At 45.2% G+C, this 17,334-nt stretch overlaps 1 protein-coding gene across 5 annotated transcripts in view; it reads right to left on the bottom strand.

Annotated features, from left to right (window-relative positions):
- LOC126184543 (cAMP-regulated phosphoprotein 21) overlaps window positions 1–17,334 on the bottom strand; it is a 1,287,166-nt gene that overhangs the window by 500,955 nt on the left and 768,877 nt on the right. For all 5 annotated transcript variants that reach the window (XM_049926953.1, XM_049926952.1, XM_049926954.1 and 2 more), the window contains exon 7: window positions 4,723–4,804. The gene's annotated coding sequence lies outside the window, so the exon portion shown is untranslated. The remainder of the gene's footprint in view (window positions 1–4,722; window positions 4,805–17,334) is intronic.

Here is a 17,334-nt window from a genome sequence, read left to right as displayed (position 1 = left end):
GAAACGGGGCCGGCCGCGGTGGTCTAGCGGTTCTAGGCGCTCAGTCCGGAAGCGCGGGACTGCTGCGGTCGCAGGTTCGAATCCTGCCTCGGGCATGGATGTGTGTGGTGTCCTTAGGTTAGTTAGGTTTAATTAGTTCTAACTTCTAGGCGACTGATGACCTCAGAAGTTAAGTCGCATAGTGCTCAGAGCCATTTTGAACCAGAAACGGGACGCGAAGCCTTTAAGCAGAGAAAATACCAAACACGGGTTTCTACGTCATCATAATCGCGCATGCGGAATGATGCCTGTTTTTTTAGCGCTTGGAAGTATCTCTCTGGCAATTGCTTAAACGATTTTTTCTATGTCGAAACTTCTGTATGAAATTCTTACAGCTTACCGTAGTTGTTGTACTCGTCTATCGCCCTTATTTTTCGAGATATTTAACTTCGAAAGCAGGGACTCCTTCGCTGGACATCCTGTACTCACCCCTTTATGAAAAACTGCATTTGAATATGATACAAATCGTCATCCCATGCTAAACATGGGATGGCACATAGAATGAGGTGACAGAAGTCAAGGGATAGCTCCTAATGTCGTGTCGGACCTCCTTTTGCCCGACATAGCGCAGCAACTCAACATGGCATGGACTCAAGTTGTTGGAAGTCCACGCAGAAATACTACCATGCTGCCTCTACAGCCGTCCATAAGCGCGAAAGTATTTTCGTTGCAGGATTTTGTTCACGAACTGACCTCTCAATTATGTCCGATGAATGTTCGTTGGGTTCATGTCGCGCGATCTCGGCAGCCAAATAATTCCCTCGAATTGTCCAGAAGGTCCTGAAAAACAATCGTGAGCGATTGTGGCCCTCTGACATGGCACATTGGTTAAAAGGTTCAAATGGCTCTGAGCACTATGAGACTTAACGTCTGAGGTCATCAGTCCCCTAGGACTACGAACTACTTAAACCTAACTAACCTAGGGACATCACACACATCCATGCCCGAGGCAGGATTCGAACCTGCGTCCGTAGTGGTCACGCGGTTCCAGACTGAAGCGCCTAGAACCGTTCGGCCACACCGGCCGGCCATGACACATTGTCGTCCATAAAAATTCCGTCGTTATTTGGGAACATGAAGTCCATGAACGGTTGCAAATAGTTTCCAGGTATCCGAACATACCAATTCCCAGCTAATGATCTGTTCAGTTGGACCAGAGGACCCAGTCCATCCCACGCAAATACAGACCACACAATTATGGAGCCACGACCAGCTTTCAAAGTGCCTTGTTGACGACTTCGGACCATGGCTTCGTGGGCCCTGCGCCACACTCGAAAGTTACCATCATCTCTTACCAACTGAAATCGGGACTCATCTGACCCAAGGCCACAGCTTTCCAGTTGTCCAGGGTCAACCAATGGAGTCACGAGCTCAGAAGAGGCACTGCAGGCGATATCGTGCTATTAGCTAAAGCACTCGCGTTGGTCGTCTGCTGCCGTAGTCCATTAACGCCAGATTTTGCCACACTGTCCTAAAGGATATGTTCGTCGTCCGTTGCACATTGATTTCTGCAGTTATACCACGCAGTGCAGCTTATCTGTTAGCAGTGACAACTTTACGCAAACACCTTGCTCTCGGTCGCTAAGTGACAGCGGTCGGCCACTGCGTCGTCCGTGGTGAATTCTTGGCACAGTCTTGACACTGCGGATCTCGTGATAACGAATTCCCTAACGATTTCCGAAATGGAATGTCCCATGCATGTAGCTCCAACTACCATTCCGGGTTCAAAGTCTTTCAATTCCCGTTTGAGGCCATATTCACTTCGGCAGCCTTTCCGCATGGATCATCTAAGTTCAAATGACATCTCCGTCAATGCATTGCCCATTCACACCTATGTACGAGATGCTACCGCCATCTGTATATATGCATGTTGCTGTCCCATGACTTTTTCCACCGCAGTGTAATGTGAAGACGCGCACCAGCTGTTAACTTAGCTTTGTACATATCATAACTTTAAGGATGTACAAGCACAAAGGCTGTATGATTATGAAATATCCATGTAATGATTTCTGAGAATTTTCCAAAGGCAAAAATTTAAAACCGTCAATTGTTTCACATCAGGCTATATATTTTGCCTTGGAAGATGAAGGTTTCTAGTTTTATATTGGAATTTATTTCTAGCAAATGTGATTACAAATCTTTCATAAACTGCTCAATAGAAATTTGTCACCTCCCACATGATTTGCATGGCTTGTTGTTGTTTTTTATTATTAACGTCAGAAACCACTTCCTGAATACTATTTCGGCCATAGGAAATCGCCACGCTCAGATAACTGTGTAATGTAAAGCCGCAGTCTCAGTTTTTAGTTCAGTTTTTAGAGCCCAGTGTATCTCCAATAATAATGGCGACCTAGATACACTGTTCTATCTGTGAATAGGACTCGAACGATCATTTCGAATGTACATTCTACGAACGTTGTCACTTTAGTGCATTACGGTAAGTTGGACGTCGAACTGGCGTACACCACAACGACATCAATCGAACATTGATCTGCTACTGAAAATTTGCCTCGTAGTGGTCGCCCACTGTCAACGACACCAACTGATCGCTTCCTACAAGTTATGGCTCACAGGTACCATGAGCAGAATGCATCTGAACTACTTGCTGCCCTTCTTGAGCCAACTACGAAGACCGTGTCGACCCACGCATTTCGCAAGCGTTACCACGTGACGATTTTCAAATCTAGTCATCCATTACGAACAACCGTCCCCCTCACACCACTGACGACTCCAGTACTGCAGTGCTCCAAGAATGTGGGCGCTGAAACCTGGAATGTGAAGCAGACCAATAGTGTCGTGTTCGCTTCTCTGCACGATTTGTCTGACGCATGATGATCGCCATATAAGAGAGTAGGGGTGTCCAGATGCCAATGCACCTCTCAGACAGCCGGCCGCGGTGGTCTCGCGGTTCTAGGCGCTCAGTCCGGAACCGCGCGACTGCTACGGTCGCAGGTTCGAATCCTGCCTCGGGCATGGATGTGTGTGATGTCCTTAGGTTAGTTACGTTTAAGTAGTTCTAAGTTATAGGGGACTGATGACCTAAGATGTTAAGTCCTATAGTGCTCAGAGCGATTTGAACCATTTGAACCTCTCAGACACGCAATTCCCAGATACAGTAGGGATGTGAGCCAGTCATAATTTGTGTTGGTGTAGTGCACTTTTTTCATACGGCTGTTGTCGCTGTCGAGGATAATTTTAAGACGTGCAGCATTCGTACAGGATCCTTGAACCTATAGTCCAGTCCTACAGTCGACATTTCGGTGAAGGTTCCGTCTTTCAAGACGATAGTGCACGAGGCAGACCACCATCACCTCGTGAACATATTCGTCTTATCTCCGCCCAAACAGGCCATGAAGGCCCCAACGGTACCGACCGGTCGCCGTGTCATCCTCAACTCTCAGGTGTCACCGCATGCGGATATGGAAGGGCATGTGATCAGCACACCACTCTCCTGGCCGCATGTCAGTTTCCGAGACTGGAGCCGCTACATCTCAATCAAGTAGCTCCTCAGTTTGCCTCACAAGGGCTGAGTGCACCCCGCTTGCCAACAGCGCTCGCCATCCCAGTGCTAGCCCAGCCCGACAGCGCTTAACTTCGGTGATCTAACTGGAACCGATGTTACCGCTGCGGCAAGGCCATCGGCCGAACATAGTCTTCTAAGACGAAGAAACAAACCGAAATCAACTGGCCTGCGATATCTGCCGACATGAAACCATTGAGTATGCTTTGGACCAGTTGAAACTTTCAGTGCGTCGTTATGGGCCCCCTCCTTCCACAGTGGGTGTTCTCAAGCAGTACCGACACCGAAGAGTGGAACATCCATAAGCTATAACATATCGACCGCATTGTGGCCAGCATACCGTGGAAGAACGAAGCATGTTAAACGGCGCAGGCCGGCGTGGCCGAGCGGTTCTAGGCGCTACAGTCTGAAACCGCGTGACCGCTATGGTCGCAGGTTCGAATCCTGCCTCGGGCATGGATGTGTGTGATGTCGTTAGGTTAGTTAGTTTTAAGTAGTTCTAAGTTCTAGGGGACTGATGACCTCAGAAGACAAGTCCCATAGTGCTCAGAGCCATTTGAACCATTTGTTAAACGGCACACATGCGAAAGGTAAAGTGGAGATGAACGTGAAAAATAAATTTGTGTAGAAAAAGAATTGGCACAGAGTGAAAGACACGCCGTCTCATGAATGGAGCTTAGAAGTATTAAACGAAAATACAGATAACATGTCCCGACAGATTAAAACTGTGCGGCGCACCAAGAGTTGAAGCCAGATCTCGGCCTTTCTCGAGCAGATTTAGCTTTCAGACTGAAAGACTAACTGCCACCACATTTCCACCACTTTCCAAATTCCGGAGTGTCTCTCCTACATATCTTGCACGGAGTACGGTTTAGATACAACCAAAGAGTTGATCCTCGATAATTCATTCGGGGAAAAAGTGGTGACAGCGAAAGACAGAGATCTGGTTTCAGCTACTGTTTCTGCGTGCAGTTTTAATCTGCTAAGAAGCTTTCTAAAAGCGAACACTCCACTGCAGAGTGAAAGATTAATTTTGGAATACACGTGTTCGTATGGAAACAGGAAGAAAATAACTGCACGGAAGTGAATAGTAAACGAAAAACGAGCAATCATTGTGGAAAGGTATTAAAAGCATGCTTATGTGGTAGCGTGGAGCGACTCACTTGCGAGAAGGCGCTGTCGGCTGTCGGCTGTCGGCCGTGGAGCACCAGGCGCTGGCTGCGGCGCCGCGCGGTCAGCCCCTCTCTGCACACACACACATCACCACAATCAAGCAATCTCCAACATCAAAAGGAATTTAATACACATCTGAAAACTAAATACATCTCCGAAGGTAATTCTCTTGGATAACTTTTCACTTTTTGCAAAATAATAATATAGTGAAGCACTGTTCTTTTCTACGTAATCTTTCTCAAACGATTGCCAGGATACTATAGTGTAAAACAATTGGTTTATTCGCTTGTTATACTCTCATATCGCATTTTGGCAATTAGCTAGTTACCTTTTCATTATTAGTAAAACGTTTGAGAGGAGCTAAAACAAAACTCCCTAGAAATTAAATAATGGATTTTTGTCCGAATTTTCGTAGACAAACGTAGATTCGGAAATGGACAAGTAAGGTATCAAATTGACAGGATGAGGTCAAATTTTTTAAAAAAAGGTGTTAAAAAAACTTAATTAGTGATCAGACGGAAAGTTGAAATATTTCAGGAACAGCTGTTGCTAGCCATGTAAATAAGCGTCAAAATGCTCTTCTCTTCAAGGCCTATCTATTCTGCAAGTTGATGTGATATTCACTTGCCAATAAATAATTCTGAAATGAATAAATTGAAAAAAAAACGGTGAAATGTTTTGTGAAATTATTTGTCTAAAAGTAAGAACTAAAATAGATTAGAGAAACATTAGTATCGCCTTTGAATGACACTCGAAATCATGTACGGAAACTGAGGTGCTGATTGAGAATTTGAAGTTCATTGTTTAACTTAGATTACTGGAGGATATTTGTCTGGTGGCTTATCTAGACAGTGCAGCGTCTGTTACACCGTCGCCAAGGTAGCCCCTGCGGGCTGGCAACACATCTAATATCACAAAGGACAAGGTTGTCTATGCCCAAGGCGTAAGCAATGGTGAACGTCGGCTGTTTTGGAAACACATTCCGCGTACTACTTCCTGCAGAGGGAGTCACAGATGGCCTCCAGGAAGTATTACTACACCAACATCTGATTGGCTGGCCAGTACTATTTAAAGGCTAGAACCAGTATCGGACGTCACCTCCCGCAAACTTGATCCTCCTCACCCGCTCGTATCCCCGATCCTCTCCCACCCCCACCAGCTGCCGCGCCTGTATTCCCACGTCCCACCCGGTCTCCATCTCTCCACCCTCCTTACCCTCTCCCAAGGTGGCTTCCGCCAGCTCCCCCTCCCTGATGATGTCCTCCTCCCCTCCATCTACCCCTCCTATCAACTTTGATCCTCCCCCCTCGCTTCCTGTGTCCTTTCCTTTAGGCACCCTCCCTCCCTCCCTTCCCTTCCCTTCTCTTTCCTCTCCTCCCTTCCTCCTCCCTTCTTCCCCCGGGCTTCCCCTCCCCCTTCCTCCCTCCCCCTCTCACCTCTGCCCATGGCATCTCTTCTCTCCCCTCTCCCATTCCCCTCCTCCTCCTCCTCCTCCTCCTCCTCCTCCTCCACCACTCTTGGCAGGTCCCCGGACTCGTACACGCTTAGTGGACTTTCGCGCGCCGGAGATCATCGCCATATGTGTGTCGTGTGTGTGCCTCGATTTGTGTTTAGTGTTCTGTCACCGTCACGCCTCCACTGTTGACGTGTGCCGTCGCCGTCATCCGTGTTCTCTGCGCCGTGTCACCAAGTTTTACTGTTTTTTCGCGTCCAGCGTGAACGGCTTCATGTTTATTGTTTTTTTGTATCTCCATTTTTTGCCCGCCGTTTTTATTGTATTGTCTGTATCACCTATATGTCATGTTATTGTTCCACTTAAGGCTGAAGAGCAGTGTAATATGCTGCTGCCAGCCCGCCTGTACGAGGTGATTAAAATTACAATAAAGGAAAAAAAAATACCGGACGTCTTTTCTTCTCCTCCCTCCCTTTTCTTCCCCCTCATCTGTCCAGGTCCCCCCATCTGCCCTTGTCTGTGGTGTGTCATCTTCGTGTCGACTTTTTAGTGCAGTGTTTCCAGTGATTGTTAAGTGTTGTGCGTCTTTTCCGAAGTGTTGCGATCGGACATCATACTGTCGCAGGGTGTGATTTTTATATCTCTTGCGAACAGAATGCAGACTGTCGCCGTGTTTTTAATTGTCTGTCTACTATTTTCCCTGTCTGCTTCCTGTGTATTTTATTATCATCGCCCACCATTTGTTTTATGTTTTAACTTTCCACAATTTTCCGCCGTTTTAAAATTTAAGTCACCGTTTTATCACCTGCTCTTATTGTTTCTTATCTTCTTATGTTTTAAAAATTCTGTAGGCTGAAGAGCGGCGTACTAAGCTGCTGATAGCCCGCCCCCTTCGGGGGGAATCGCAATCCAATAAAGGAACAAAAAAAAAAAAAAAACACCGGACGTCAGTTCACGCTGAATACCGTCCTCAAGGACGTCTCCACCGAAGACTTCATCTTCGCCATCGGAACAGGACTTGGCATTAAGTGTATGTGTGTTATCACGGACGCTTGTGGGTAACTTAGAAGTTATCTTTTGTTGCCTCTAGTAGGAAATTCTTACTGGCTTTGTGATTGTGTATTTTCGTTGTTATTCAGTCATTTCCATGTAGACTCACATAAATAAAAGTTGTGTTGCAGAAACTTTCAAATTGTCAGTTACAACAGTGTCATTTGCTGTAAATGAATTCAAGCGTTATTCAAGGTGCGTCAAATGTTTCTCTAATCTAGTTCATTTCTTACTTTTAGGCAAATTATTTCATAAAACATTTGAAAGTGCTTTCCAATTTTTATTAATCATAGTTATTAAAATTTTAGTAAATTATGTGATTTTAGTATTTTTATCATAACTTGATTTCAAAATATTTAATCTTTTCATGTTTTCATAATAATTTCTGAAAATTAATGGAAAAATTCCCAGCCAAAATCGAAACGATTACGTTAGCTTAAAAATAAATTACGCATGATCTAATACTGTTCTTTTAACACACCTTTAACTGCAATGTTCTGTTTTAATATAACAAATGGGAAATACCAATGTACCTGTTGAAGGGGCAGCTAGAAGAAACGGAAACGAATACATATCCGATAAATGAGAACAAGCAACAACTGGTCTCGAGTGATGCCAATACGAGCTGATCCACAGCGTTAAACGGGAACCGTTGTTCTCTCCTGTGGTACTCGAATACGCAACGAAATTTAGAACTACTGAGTTCTCCGTTCTCTCAATGCCAAAATTTCACTCGTCAGTTCGAGTCATCAGTTCGGAACTGTAACTCGATTTTTCAAACTCTTACACCTGTTCCCACACAACTACAACACTCATAAAGGGTAATACGCCAAAATAACGTTTTTGCTGTATTTCTAAGAGGAATACGCTCCATGAATTGTGTGATAACTTGAAGGCTATTGCACCGTAATTATTATTTTTTTATTATTCTAGACTTTGCTGCTGGATGACACTGCTATAAAATCAAAATATTCTGTGTGATTTCCTCTCTGGTTTCTCCGGGTGCTGCTAAGACATTGCGATGGACTTGAGACTGAAAATTTGAAGAGCAGTCTATATATGAAATTGTTATTCGGATCAATGACAGTCGCTCGCTGAAAGTCAGCGAGCACTGGTGCCAACGTAGAAACGCTGCATTGCGCACCAAGGTAAGGTTGAAAGTGAAGGTTCTTCATCGCTGGTTGCCACCCACGTATAATGAAGTGTTACATGTGAGTATCCTTATTGTAGGAGACGGTGAATGTGGAATGTACGGCCCGATTCTGTTGATGATCATAATGAGAGTAGAGGGAGAGGGCGAAACTCATCCTAGCACATAGCATACTTCATTCCCAAAACTCCAATAGGGACGCCGATCATAGTGTCTTCACCTGACGAACGGATCACTGTCATTAGTACCACATGGTCTCTCTCATACTATAACGAAGAGAGAATTTGAATTTAACAGAAGATATTGAAGCAGAGTTGGATAACGAGGAACATTAAGCGACCGATCCTCTTCCCTTCATTGGGAAAACATTGTCACTGAAAATTTCTTCCAGCATCATGATATCATCCAGAGAACACCGGGACAGCTTTATAAATTGCTTTTGTAAGCGACATCGGATATGGAAGAGGCTGCTTACCGACCTGGAGAACTGCACTAAAGCTCGGTGAGTAGCTTACTATGTAGACAAAAACTCAAATGGTTCAAATGGCTCTAAGCACTATGGGACTTAACATCTGAGGTCATCATCCCCTAGACTTAGAACTACCTAAACATAACTAACCTAAGGACATCACACACATCCATGCCCCAGGTAGGATTCGAATCTGCGACCGTAGCAGCAGCGCGGTTCCGGACTGAAGCGCCTAGAGCCGCTCGGCCACAACGGCCGGTGACGAAAGCTCGCGCAAATAATTTTAACGAACAGTTTACTGTAGACCCATGTTTAAGCTCTAGCTCTTTTTTAACTAAATTTTTAACGTATCCTACTTTGGTTGATTTATCATATTTCTTGCTTTGTAACAGGTCACTGTAAACAGTGCTTATGGTCAGCGACACATTGCGGTGAAGCCCCCTCAGCTGCCTGTTCTGCAGCTTTAAGCAAGGTCTGTTGACGGGTACCCTGCACCACGGGTCATGAGTGTTCATTACAATTTTATCATGTTTTTATACTATGCGACGATGCTAATCATGGCTATATATTTTATTTGCATCTTTTATCAACTTCTATGGGACAAGTATGTTGTTTAATATACGTTTCTCGTATAATATGAATCAACGTTACTATTTCTAGAGTTGTTAACTTTCAATGAAGTTCTTACTCAGGGGTATGAACATTCTTTTGTAGGTCATCACGAAGATGATCATAACGATCGAAACCGGTCACTGAATAAAACAAATTGTTGCGATCATAGACTTTTTTGGTTTCTTTATATTGTCAAACACTGAATCACCGTTATCATCAGGGGACCATGTTACCCCTCATGGTCGCACAACCCTCTTATCAAGATACTATAGGCTATAACGTCTCGTGTAAAAGAGAAGAAAGGTTAAGTTTTGACTTCGCGTCGACAACTAGATCTTTAGATTCGGACCATAAGCTCGCATTCCAAGAGACGCGGAAGGAAATCGGCCCTGTTGTTGTCAAAGGCACCAAACTGGCATTCGCCTAAAACAATTCTGCAAAATCTAAGAGAATCTAAATCTGGATGGCCGGAGAGAAATCTAGCTCATCTCCTCCCTAATGCTTGAACCAGTGTATACCACAGTCGGTAGTGCCAAACCGATGTCAAGATTGTTGACGAATTCTCAGAAAGCCGGCCGCTGTGGCCGAGTGGTTCTAGGCGCTTCAGTCCGGAACCGTGCTGCTGCTACGGTCGCAGGTTCGAATCCTGCCTCGGGCATGGATGTGTTGATGTCCTTAGGTTAGTTAGGTTTAAGTAGTTCTAAGTCTAGGGGACTGATGACCTCAGATGTTAAGTCCCATTGTGCTCAGAGCCATTTGAACCATTTTTGAACTTCTCGGGATATATAAGGGGGAACAAAAAGTTTCCGTTCTAAGGCCGAACAGTCCAGAATCAGTATGCCGGTCAGGCAAAATCGTGGTGAATATTGAGCCAATCGTCCCACCTACGCACCAGGTGGAAGATACCCGTTTGGTAAAACTGTCTAGCTGCCTGAAGAAGTCCGTAACTGCCTGCTGCACATCCACATCTGACAGGATTCGTCGACACTTTAGGACATTTTTTAAGGGGCAGAAGGCGTGATAATCGCGTAGAGAGAGATCAAGATTATATGGCGGATGCTCGAGTGTCTTCCACTTGAGGCATAACTTCTACGGTACGACATTTGTGATATGCGGACGTACGTTGTCATGAAGAAGCAGCACCCCTTGTCGCACCATTTCACAACGTTAGTTTTCGACAGACATGCTGCCGCATACACATTCTTCATTCTCCGACGGACATCTACCGTTGTTCGTGCTTCGGTAGCGAAGAAAATAATAGCAGCCCTTTGGTCTTATTTCGAGGGATTTGGCAATAACGGCACCACAGTTCACGTTTCAGTATTTGTGGCACGCACGTGGGAAAGCACGAATGCCACACTAATACCTTGCCTACATGTCGGTGCTTATACACACGGATCGGAGTCGCGTCAAGATGCACATGTAGCAACGCCCTCAGACGGAAACTTTTTGATCGAGCCTTATAATTTCAAATACTTCTTCACTAATGATATCCCGAAAGGTGGAGCTCTAGAACATTATTTTAGTGCAGTTGTGATAGAGGTGCTCGTATTGCCCGATGACAACCCGTACCACGACGCCAGGTACTGGCGCTGTACAACAATAACGAATGCAATCGTAGATATCCTTAGAAAGGCACTGCTACCATTGTTGAGGAACAGAGCATCAGAAAATCGAACAAAGATCAACGGATTTACTAATTATGCGTAAACGCTATAGTAGTTGGAATACATGATTAAATTTGTCGGAGCGAAAATTAATACACAAAGGTGCCCCTCCTGGCAGCAACAATGGCTAAACCCAGTTGGGCATCGAGCCTAACTGAAATGGAGGACAAACGTCATTAGATACCTCCTAATACCGCGTCGGACTACTTTTTGCCTGGCGTAGTGCAGGAACTGGACGTGGCATGGACGCAACATGTCGTTGGAAGCCCCTGCAGAAATACACAGTGCTGCCTCTACAGCCGGTCATAACTGCGAAAGTGTTGCCGATGCAGGATTTTCTGCACTAACTGGCCTCTCGATTATGTAGCGTAAATGTTAGATGCTATTCATGTTGGGCGATCTGAGTGGCCAAATCATTTACTCTACTTGTCCAGAATGTTCTTCAAACCTATTGCGAACAACTGTCGCCCACTGACATGGCGCATTGTCGCCTATAACAGTTCCATCGTTGTTTGGGAGCACGAAGTCCGTGAGTGTCTGCAAATTGTCTCCAAGTAGCCGATCATAATCACATCCAGTCAATGATCGTTTCAACCGGACCAGAGAACTCAGTCCAGTCTATGTAAGCACAACCCACATCATTACGGAGTTCGCACAGCGCCTTGTTGACAACTTGGGTCCTTGGCTTCGTGGGACTTGCGTCACACTCGGACCCAGCCATCAGCTCTTACCAAATGAAATCGAGAATTATCTGACCAAGCCACGGTTTTCCGAGCGTCTAGGGTCCAAGCGATACGGCCCAGGAGAGGCACTGCAGGCGATGTCGTGCTGTTAGCAAAGGCACTCGTGTCGGTCGCCTGCTGCCATAGCCCATTAACGACAAATTTCGGCGCACTGTCCTAACAGATACGTTCTTCGTACGTCCCACATTGATTTCTGCTGTTATTTCAAGCAGTATTGCTTGTCTGTTAGCACTGACAACTCTAAGCAAATGCCGATGCTCTCGGTCGTTAAGTGAAGGCCGTTGGCCATTGCATTGTTCGTGGTGAGAAGTAACGCCTGAAATTTGGTATTCTCGGCACACTCTTCGAACTGCGGATCTCGGAATATTGAGTTTCCTAACGCTTTCAGAAATGGAATGTGACATGCGTCTAGCTCCAACTACCATTCCGCGTTCAAAGTCTCTTAATTCCTGTCGTGCGGCCATAATCGCGTGGGAAACCTGTTCACACGAATCACCTGAGTACAAATGACAGCTCCGTCAATACACTGCCCTATTATACCTTGTGTAAGCGATACTACTGCCATCTGTATATGTGCATATCGCTATCCCATGACTTTTGTTGCTTCAGTGTATAGTTCACTAGGCCGTGCAAGATGGTACAGCCACGTGACATATCCTGAGACAGGAAACGGACATGTTTGCACCAACTGTGACGTCTGGAACGGCACTGACTGACCTATCAGTTAATATTAACATAAGATGTGTCTCCCGTTCGCCCTTACGACAACTTCAACTCTGTGCGGCACACTTCAACTGAGGTGTCTGAATGTCTGAGGAGGAATGGCAGCAAAGTCTTCCGCAACAGCCGAAGGGAAGAAGGAAGATTATGGTTTAACGCCAGCGACGGAGCACAAGTTCGGATTGCTCTAAGGATGGGAAAGGATATCGGCCATGCTGTTTTAAAGTAAATATCCCGGCATTTGCCTGGAGCGATTTAGAGAAATCGTGGAAAAACTAGATCTGGATGGTAGGACGCGGATTTGAACCATCGTCCTCTCGAGTACGAGTCTAGTGTGCTAACCTCTGCGTCACCTCTCTTGGTTTTAAAAGCTGAAACTAGAGAAGGTAGTGAGTAATGTTGGACGCTTGCACCGGAAGTGGACATTTAACTCGTCCCAGAGGTGCTACACTGGGTTCAGATCGTGACTCCACGCAGGCCAGTACATTTCAGAAATGTTATTGTCCACATACTATTGCCTCACATAAGCTGCTTTATAACAGGGTGCATTTCATGCTGATACGAGAAGTCATTGTTTCCGAACGGTTCCTCTCCTGTAGGCTGTAAAATGTGTTCGTATCTTTAATATTTAGCGTTTTCTTAAGCTCAGTAATGGAACCATCCCTAATCACGATAAACGCACCTACATCGTAAAACTACCTGATTCTTATTCCTCTGTTGGCACTACACATGAAGCGAAGCAAAGTTCTCTAGGAATTCGCCAAAGCCAAACCTTCCATCGGAATCGTTACAGGGTATAGCGTGATTAATCAGTTCAGAGCACCCGTTTCTAGTTATCCATTGTCCAGCGCTATCGCTCTTTACATCCGCTGAAAAGTAGCGTAGCACTGACTACAGAAATGTTAACCCCTTCGCACAGTAACTATGGTAGCTGGACTGCTGGCAGCAGTTTCAAAGTCCTGACCGATTCCTTCCGCTAATTACATGCTCTTTTTTACAACAACCCTCCGCAATACTCAACGGTCGCTGTCAGTACGTGATGTCTGCCTAGTCTTGGCATAGATGTGGTTGTTCATTTTCATTTACAACTGAAAATCACATCACCAGCTATCGACTTGCGCCGCTTTAATAGTGCAGAAATGTCGATATTGTATTTCCACCTCCTTCTATACCGGTGCGTCCGCCTCTCGTGACATCTAGTGGTCGTTTCCACATTGCACGTTGGTGTTAGGATGTCTTTGATCAAATAATATATATATATATATATATATATATATATATATATATATATATGTGTGTGTGTGTGTGTGTGTGTGTGTGTGTGTGTGTGTGTGTGTGTGTGTGTGTGTGTGTGTGTCAAGAAGAGAAGCCGAACGTCTAACCGTAACTGATCCACAACTGTGGCATTTTTTTAATCAACTGTCAGATGAAATAACTCTTTACTCGGCGAGTCCGAATAATGTACGTTTTCTTGCTGAAAAATAACTGTTTTGTGCCTTCATTTGTAGATTTGGAGCTTCTATTGCGTCATATACACTGAGGTGACAAAATTCAGAGGATAGCGATTTACACATATACAAATGGCAGTAGTGTATTGGCGGAGCTGTCGTCCTCCACGCTTATAAATCTCTCATGTGCTCCATCCTCTGCTATGCTGATCCCGCCTGGATTTCCGCCCCTCCCACCTACAATAAGTCCCTTCAAATCTTTGAACGCCACGTGCTTCGCCTCGCCTATCGCATCGGTCTCCCATCCCCCACTTGGATCCTGTACGACTTGCTTCCGCACCTTCTCCTTTTCCTCGAACGGATACAGATCCTTTACACCTCCTGCAAGCTCGATCACCCACACCTGCTTGTCTCTCCCATCCTCGCCCATCCCAGCCCGCTGCCGTGCCTGTATTCTTACATCTCACCTGCTCTCCATCTTCAGATCCTGCATATCCTTGCCCAAGGTGGCTTCTGCCAACTCCCCCTCCCTGATGATGTCCTTGTTCCATCCATCTACGCCTTCTACCAGCTCTGACTCTCCCCTCCCCCCTTTTCCCCCAGGGCTCCATCTCTCCCTCCTCACCTTCATTTTCCCCCCTCCTCTCTCCCACGTCTCCCGCTTCCACCCCCCTCCCTGGGCTCCCAACCCCACCCCTCTATCCTCCCCCCATTCTCCCTTCTTTCTCCCACTGGCTCCAACCCCCTCCTTCCCAACCCCCTACCTCTCCCTTCCACCTGGAGGCACCCCCCCCCCCACCCTTCATCAGTGTGTTTGAGAGTGCTTTGCCGATGATCGTCACCAGTGTTTCTCCGTTCTGTGCTACAGTGTTTTCATCAGTGTTCTCCTACGTTCGCATCTCCAACTGGATGCCTTCGTCTGTTCAACTGGTGACACGCTTTATGTACAGTGCCTTCTGTCGAACGACTTCTAATGTATTGTGAAATGTTCATCATGTCTTTACCATGCTTTTTATGTTTCTCTGTCTTCTATGTCTATATGTTGTGCCTCTTGGCCGAAGAGCGGTGTATGTAGGCCGCTGCTGGCCCGCCTCAGCTGAAGCATGAAATGACAATAAACGGAAAAAAAGCGGAGCTGTCACTTGTACTCAGCTGATTCATGTGAAAAGTAGTCACGAGAGTTAACAGACTTTGAATGTGGAATGGTAGTTGGAGCTGGACACATGGGACCTTCCATTTCGGAAATCGTTAGGGAATTCGATATTCAGAGGTCCATAGAGTCAAGAGTGTGCTGATAATACCATATTTCAGGTATTAGCTCTTATCACAGAGAACCAGTGGCCAACGGCTTTCACTTAATGACGGAGAGCAGTAGCGTTTGTGTAGAGTTGTCAGTGCTAACGGACTTACAACACTGCTTGAAATAATAGCAGAAATCAATGTGGGACGTACGATGAACGCGTTCGTTACGACAGTGCGGCGAAATTTTGCCTTAATTGGCTGTGGCAGCAGGCGACCGACACGAGTGCCTTTGCTAACAGCACAATATGGCCTGCAGTGCCTCTCCTGAGCCATATCGATTGGACCCTAGACGACCGGAAAATCGTGGCTTGGTCAGATAATTCTCGATTTCATTTGGTAAGAGCTGATGGCTGGGTTCGAGAGTGACACAGACCCCACGAAACCATGTTCCCAAGTGTTCAACAAGTCACTGTGCAAGTTGCTGGTGATACCATAATAGTGTGGAATGTGTTTACATGGAGTGGACTTGGTCCTGTGGTCGAACTGAATCGATAATTGACTGAACATGGGGATTTTCGGATACATGGAGACCATTTGCAGTGGTGCAGGGACTTCGTTTTCCCAAACAACGATGTCATGTCACCGGGCCACAGTTATTCGCAGTTGGTTTGAAGAACATTCTGGACAGTTCGAGCGAATGATTTGGTCACCCACATTGCCCGACATGGACCCCATCGAACATTTATGGGACATAATCGAAAGGTCAGTTCGTGCACAACATCCTGCACTGGCAACAATTTCGCAGCATGGCTCGAATATCTGCTGAGGACTTCAAACGTCTTGTTGTCCATGCCACGTCAACCTGCTGCAGTACTCCTTGCAAAAGGAGGCCCAACGCGCTATTCGAAGGCATCACATAGCATTCGTCACCTCGGTATACAACTGAAAATAATCACATCAATAGTATTGTGTCAGTGCCCAGTTTTTAGAACGACAACTTTGCACACCGTTGGCTAGTAGTAGAGGTGTGTCGCAACAGTGGATTGTCAGTATTCGTGCCCTCTGGTATAGAGTAGAACAGCGTCCACTTATACTTAATTTCGCGAAACACCAATAAATTTCAAGGACTTTTAACGCGAAATTTTTGTTAGCCTTACCCAGACTGACATCGATATTGAATGAAACAACGAAGGCGCTTAATTTATGGTTTGTTTTCAAGACTCATTCTTTCACTAGGAAGTTAGAGATTAAGAATTCAAGATGCTGTCAGGGATTAATAGAAGTAGAAAATTCTGTATCTAAATCACTGTATTGGAATTAAATTTTGAAACACATTTGCGAAAGTATATTAGTCAACTAAATTCTGCAAATAGAAACGAGTACATACGCTCCAGTATTAGAATATACTATTGAAGCTTTAAAAACAATTAATTCCACCAAAAATAGCCGAATTCTTCAGGAAAAATCGTTGAGAACATCGTGTATAAATTTTTCATCGAACTAAGGTAACAGAGGAAAATCTAAACTTATAACCTCTCTACTGTGGCACTCACTGTGTTTAGTACATACGACGGTGATACGAATTACAGTGAAATTGTGTTAATGCGAAAATAATCTGGAGCAGGGAGAATCCATGGAACAGCTTAGCATCTTGGTGCTCTTTGTGACAAACAGATCGGAAAATTTAGATTCAGTGAACGTTTAGAATGGAATCAGTAATTACACGGCTATAACAGCAACAATGATTGTGGTTATTAAACGGAATGTTTAAAATGATTGCTGATTATCGTAGCAGTCAACATCAGATACTCCTCTCTGAGTCTGCAAAATTGGAGTAGTGATGGATAAATTATAAAGTACGACTAGCGGTCCATCCAGGCTTCGCATAGGTACCACCAAATAGCTACGGCCGGACGACTTGTCTGGTGCAGCGGTATTAAGTTATATACACAAAACCTCCTCGTGAAACAGTCTGTCTACTAGTGAAAACGTATCCAAATATCGACAGTAGTATCTGAGATTAGCCTTCACATACAAACAGATAAAAC

The sequence above is a fragment of the Schistocerca cancellata genome, chromosome 4, assembly GCF_023864275.1.
Source record: "Schistocerca cancellata isolate TAMUIC-IGC-003103 chromosome 4, iqSchCanc2.1, whole genome shotgun sequence".
NCBI classification, from domain to species: Eukaryota; Metazoa; Arthropoda; class Insecta; order Orthoptera; family Acrididae; genus Schistocerca; species Schistocerca cancellata.
This window is presented reverse-complemented; position numbering and strand designations above follow the sequence as displayed.